The sequence below is a fragment of the Lygodium microphyllum genome, chromosome 25 (genome assembly GCF_053477565.2).
Source record: "Lygodium microphyllum isolate KBCC chromosome 25, Lygodium_microphyllum_v1.1.10, whole genome shotgun sequence".
NCBI lineage: Eukaryota > Viridiplantae > Streptophyta > Polypodiopsida > Schizaeales > Lygodiaceae > Lygodium > Lygodium microphyllum.
Genome location: NC_141159.1, coordinates 13,668,002 through 13,674,001, shown reverse-complemented (window position 1 = coordinate 13,674,001; position 6,000 = coordinate 13,668,002). Strand labels below are relative to the sequence as shown.

General features: G+C 43.0%; 1 protein-coding gene across 6 annotated transcripts in view; it reads left to right on the top strand.

The window, feature by feature from the left end:
• The first annotated feature begins 387 nt into the window (after positions 1–387).
• The window catches only part of LOC148013925 (DNA-directed RNA polymerase II subunit 2-like), a 254,137-nt gene continuing 248,524 nt past the window's right edge, over positions 388–6,000 (top strand). For 5 of the 6 annotated variants that reach the window (XM_087666464.1, XM_087666465.1, XM_087666466.1 and 2 more), the window contains exon 1: positions 388–673. The gene's annotated coding sequence lies outside the window, so the exon portion shown is untranslated. Of the gene's footprint in view, positions 688–6,000 lie in introns of all 6 variants that reach the window. The other variant, XM_087666463.1, reaches the window with a different exon arrangement.

Genomic DNA, 6,000 nt, shown 5'->3' with positions numbered 1-6,000 from the left:
ATAATATTGCAAGGTCAATGTATAGAGAGTATGCAAGGAAGAAAGTACAAGTCTTTAGTGATGTCATCTGGAAAATGGAGGTATCATCATCTTCCACCTAAACAAAAATGTATTTTATTTTGTATTTTTTGGTGATGGTCTTTATTACTTGATGTATCTATCCTCTCTTTCGATCAATCTCATGATTACATTGTATTATGTATCTTTGTAGTTTGAAATTTATCATGCAACTTATTAAGCTTACTTTTCAAATTTTTACCAAATAGCATATCTTTGTCAAATGGAAAATCTTAAATTTTGAATAATCTGCTACCATCGTGTGAACATAGGGTGGCAGAATATAAAAAACAGGTATCCTCTGCCTTCCTCATGTCACCTCAAGGCTTTTTGTAGCATAGCCACCCGGCAATGCATTCCCTAAGTGTCAATTCCATGGCCCTGGTGTGAATCTAGTCTAAGTTAAATGGTTTTTTATCTGTTACGGCGAGTGCTCCTCGTAATCAATTGTACGCGCATGTATTGAAATTGCAATAATGTGTCGAACTGAGGCGGGCTGCACCGAGCTGACTTGCATGCGATCATGCAAAAATATGGACTCACAGCTTTAATGTTTGAAGCGAACGTCTGATTCTTGAGACGAGGGGAAGATCAAGCAGAACCACACCAGCCAATGGTAAGCGTCCTTAGGTACACATCTCTCTCTGTGCGTGCGTGCGTGTGTGTGTGTGTGTGTGTGTGTGTGTGTGTGTGTTATGCTTTGCCTCTGCATAGTTATTGCTTATTATGGATGGCCATACATATGCATGCATGTTGCTGTAGCAACAAACGAGAGAGAGAGAGAGAGAGAGAGAGAGAGAGAGAGAGAGAGAGTGTGTGTGTGTGTGTGTGTGTGTGTGTTATGCAATATCTTCCAGATGCCTCCGAGAAGCACAATACACCAAATAAGATCACAATCCGCCTTTGGTGTGCCTCATGGCAGTTGCTTCGAATAGAAAACAATGCTGTATATGAAACCTTGTTATAATTCATAGGGATACCCGTTATCATTTGTAATGTGCTTCTGAGTCTCTTTGAGTGATTCGGACTGCTTCGAAACCAGATCTCCTTACTTTTTTCTCTTGGTATTTCATAATGGCATGTTTATCTTTTCCTTCCATTATTTGGGGCTTCACACCATTTATTAAGGGAAGAGTGCGGGTGTTTCGCTGTGCATTCACTCTATATTGGGGACATGTTCCTCCATTTCGACCACATTGGGTTCGATTGCATCTACTTGACACAATCCTTTGGGTAAACCACCAACTTGGATATAGCATGATATGAGTTCTCGATGATCTTCCCCTCTAATACTGGAAATGAGCTCAATAGTTATATCTTGTTTGGTAGTGGTAGGTTTTTCCATGGTGGCTTCTGTATTCTGCTTGATTGTTAATTGACGTGTCCACCACTTTGGTGCAAGTTTAGGCTTGCTTTCCAATGTAGGAAGGATTTGCTTTGAGGTTTGAGGTTTGGTCAATTGTACTCCTTGGATACGTGCTTGTTGTAGTGCACTGTTTGCTAGTTGCATCTTCTCAATCCCTTGCCCTAGGTTGTTCTTCCATTGATTTGTTTATGTGAGGCAAGAGTTCCCACACATGTTAGTTGTTGGGGGAAGTATGGGCGAGCACGTGCACATGCGCGCACACACACACATACATAGAGAGAGAGAGAGAGAGAGAGAGAGAGAGAGAGAGAGAGAGAGAGAGAGAGAGAGAGAGAGAGAGAGAGAGAGAGAGAGAGAGTTAACATTTACAAAAGGCTAATGTGGCCTATGAGACAAAACCAAAGTACATTTATGTTTGATGTTATCTCATTAGGAAGTAAAAAATAGCATCCTAGTTTAAGACTAGTATCTAAAAATTTAAGAAATTGAATGTATAAGATATTCAAGATCAACACATGGTCCTAGTCATAACGTGGTCTTGTGCATAGGGGTAAGTCTCTTGTGCCTCACAATGATGGCTATGATTTGATTGTGGTGTGGGTCCATTGGTCATGGCTCTCGACCGAGGTATTTGTGCCCAATAAAGTGTAATGACCTTGTCTAGTGTGACTCCACAGCATGGGATATGTAGTGCTCTTCAATCTTGGGCTCTTGGCCAAAGAGTTAACATAACTTGTTATTTATTGGGATGTTTGTCCATTGCCTGTCTTTGTCCTCAGTATGTGGTGGGAGGAGACGTGAATTTTTCCAATAGTAGCTTGCATGTTGTGGGAAGGTTTCTCTTGACATTCATGTTGCTTTTGAGATGGAAGAAAAAGAAGATTTCAGCCCTATTTCTCTATGTGCTCAAGTCTCCATTGCATTTGTGTATGTGTGCTCTTGGGTGCTTCGCCTCTCTCTTTTTGTCTGTTTTCATATCACTGACTGTCATGAGGACATGTATTTTTCAAACCTCACTTAACATGTGGCTTAATTTTTAATTACATGATTAAGTAAATGTTGCACATGTGAGGTGCAACTAGGGTTAAAGTAAATTTACGAGCCCGAGACTCGAGGAAATCACGGGATGTCAAAGGCAAAAGTTGCTATAAGTTATTCCACAGTAGTGGTGCAAAAGAAACAATGGCCGTTAGAGATTCGACGCTTGGAGAGGGCTGAAGTAAGCGGAAGACCACCAATCATCACCCTCCAAAGAAAGACCTTGCATTTGAAAGGTGTCTTGTTCAACCAGCCCTCCATCACAATTGTTTTCCACCATGGCTGAGATTTCCGCAGTCCCCATACAGTATTAGCTTTAGTAACCAGCCATTGATGATCTTTAATCAGAAGGTGATACACCTGGTTAGCTGAGGCCTTTTCCAAATTCAACCGATCCGCAAGGTCCCAGTCTTGCCAAGGACAATCCAAAGCAAGGGCAGGAAAGGGTTGCCTACTCTAGAGCACTCACAAAAGCTGTTCCCATAAATCACGGTATCCACGAGGGATTCTGAAAAGCCTCCTGGTTGTACGAAAGGATATCAAGACGTTACGACTGCAAGGGTGGCATCTGCAACTAAAGTCAAGCCCAAACGTGCCATGCAGTTAAATTTTGGTCGGAGCTCATCTTTGCCTTCCCAAGAAAGTAATCGCGAGGCTGCCAACAACTCCAGTTGAAAAGAGTTAGTATGTAAGCGGTCCTCCGTTGGATGCCAACGCGCCTTCTGGAGAACTAATTTCCAAGAGCAGACCAAATGAACAAGCAGGGATGAGGAAGGACTAGAAAACCGCGAGCCTGCATTAAGAACATGCCACCAAGAGCTCCGAATTTGTGTATTACCATGCCGAAGCCCGTGATCCTCAAGAAAATAACGGGCTCTAACGATCCACGGGTGATGATCCACATACATGGCACGAAAAAGAGACCAACGAAGTGCCAGCATATGAGTTTCGGCATCCAAAATAGCCCTGCCACCCATGCGTTTGGGGGTATATGTATGCGACCAAGAAATCCATGAAATGCCTGCCTGCAAGGAATCCTTCTTCCACAACATGAAGCGAATGTGCTGAGTGAGAGCATTCAAAGTAGTAGTAGTCCACGGCAGCAATGGCAAGAATATGTGAGCATTGGTAACATAATTGTCTGAGCCACTTTGAGACGAATATGGAAGGGCCAAGCCTGCGACTTCCAATACAGAAACTTAGCTACCAGTTTCTGTGAAATCCACTCGAGAAGTTGCTTTGGCCGAACATCAACACCCAAGGGGTACCCAAGATGCTTGACAATGGAACCACGGGGAACAACTGTCCCTGCCAGCCCAAAGACTGTAAATCGGACTCCGTGCAACTGAGAATGGCTGATTTGAAAGCATTGATATGAAGACCAGAAGCATGACCAAAGAGCGTCCAAACATCTAATGCTTTGTGAAGATTGTCCTTGTCCGCACGCAGAATCATAAAGTTGTTATCCGCCAAAGATTGAGTAATGAAGTGCTGTCCAAAGGGAAGGGACAATCCAGCCAACTGAGTAGAAGCTGCCATGGAAGATAACATCGAAAGAACCGGATGAGTCGCAAGGGCAAAGAAGAGAGGACTCAAAGGGCAACCTTGTCTCATAGAGCATGCAAGGACAAATGGCTCGGTAACACCACCATTTAGCATGACTCGCGAAGAAGCCGCAGTACTAATGGTGTAGATCAAGCGGGACATCCGAGTACCAAAGCCCATAGTAGACATAAGTTTTGTAATGAAAGACCGGTCTAAATAATCAAAAGCCTTTTCCAGATCCAGTTGAATCAATACCACTTGCTGATTAGAGTGCCTTGCATAGTCAATGGCTATTTGCACATTTAAGATATTGTGCAGAATGTTTCGGCCCTTAATGAAACCATATTGAAGAGGATGCACAATGGCCGGAAGATGCTTGTGCAGTCGATTCGCCATCACTTTGGAAAAGATTTTATACATCGAACCCATCAAAGAAATTGGTCGCCAATGTTTCAACATTGACGGCAAAGGGACTTTTGGAAGCAATTTGATAAGACCTTCTTTCCATGAGGAAGGCATGAACCCCGTTTCCCAAAACTGTTGAAACATAGCCGTTAAGGGTTTCACCAGTTGGGTAGCAGAAATCTCAAAGAATTCTTTGGTGAGACCATCCCAACCGGGACTTTTATCCTTGGGCAGGTGTAACAAAACATCCATAACCTCCGCCTCACAAATATCTGTCTCCAAAGTAGTTTGCATATCAAGTGGAACTTGATTGCGGACCAAATCATAGAAAATTGAACGTGCATGAGTAACTTGGTCAGAAGGTGAAGGAGAAGAACCAAGAAGGTCTATAAAATAATTCCTGCACATATTCACAATATTCTGAGGATCAGTGACCATTCGACCTTCTGGATCCTGTAGTCTGGTCATATTTTCTCGAGCAAGAGATGCATGTAGAGCGCGAAAGAACTTATGAGTCTGACAAGCACTGTCTTGCAAATTCTCAGTTAAATTTTGCAATTTGGCCTGCTGATAAGATTTCAACTGAAACTCTTTAATAAGATCAGCCAAACGCCTCGCAAATGATATAAGAATACATCATCTGGAGTGTCCCCCAGTAGAGAACGAACCAAAGCCAGTAAGTCCTCCGCTGCATGCCGACGCCGCCGACAAAGAGAGGCATGATGGATCCCATACTGCCGAGCAACCCGCTGCACATTAGAGAGCAATCGTTCAAAAGAAGCATTGCTCTCAGCGGCGAAGTCCAATAAAAATCTATCAATCAATTGTTGCATATAGCCCTGAAAGATTGAATGCTTCAAAAAAGAAGAGTTGAAGCTCAAAGGGAGTCTATCCAGGAATTGCTTAAAAGGTGCAATGGGTTGTGCAAGTATCTCAAGCTGCAGAGGGAAATGGTCTGACAAGGCATATTGCTGCAACACTTTCATTTCCGGCATCTCAGGAAGAAAATCATCATCCTACATGATGTACATGCAGTCCAACCGCGACCATGTAGTGACATACTGTGCAGAATGGAAAGTAAACCCTGTAGAAGAAGGGTGTAGCCAAGACCAGAGATCTTGCTTAAGTACAGCAAGAGCAAAAGCATTCCACACACGACTTTCCGAAGCATCCATCACCGAATGTTCTGATGTGGATTGTGAAGAATCAACACACATATTAAAATCCCCTATAAAAAAACCCTGTCTGCCAAGTGACAAGGAGGTCTGCAAAGTATTCCAAAGATCCTGGCGGGATAACGGGTCATTCGGAGCATAGAGGCCCAGCAACCAGAAGATCTCTCCTTCAAATAAAACTTCAATCACCACAAAACGGCCATGTACATCATTTTTAACAAGAACAGGCTGATATTTCTCATGTACAATCATAAGCACACCAGAATAATGCATGGCATGTGTCCTTGCATAAAACAAGCGGAACCCATGGCAATCCACAACTTTTCCTGCTTCACTGTGACTCTTGTGCTCAACAGCACACAAGACATTCCACTGATTCTCATGCAATATAGTCCACATGGCATGTTGCTTATG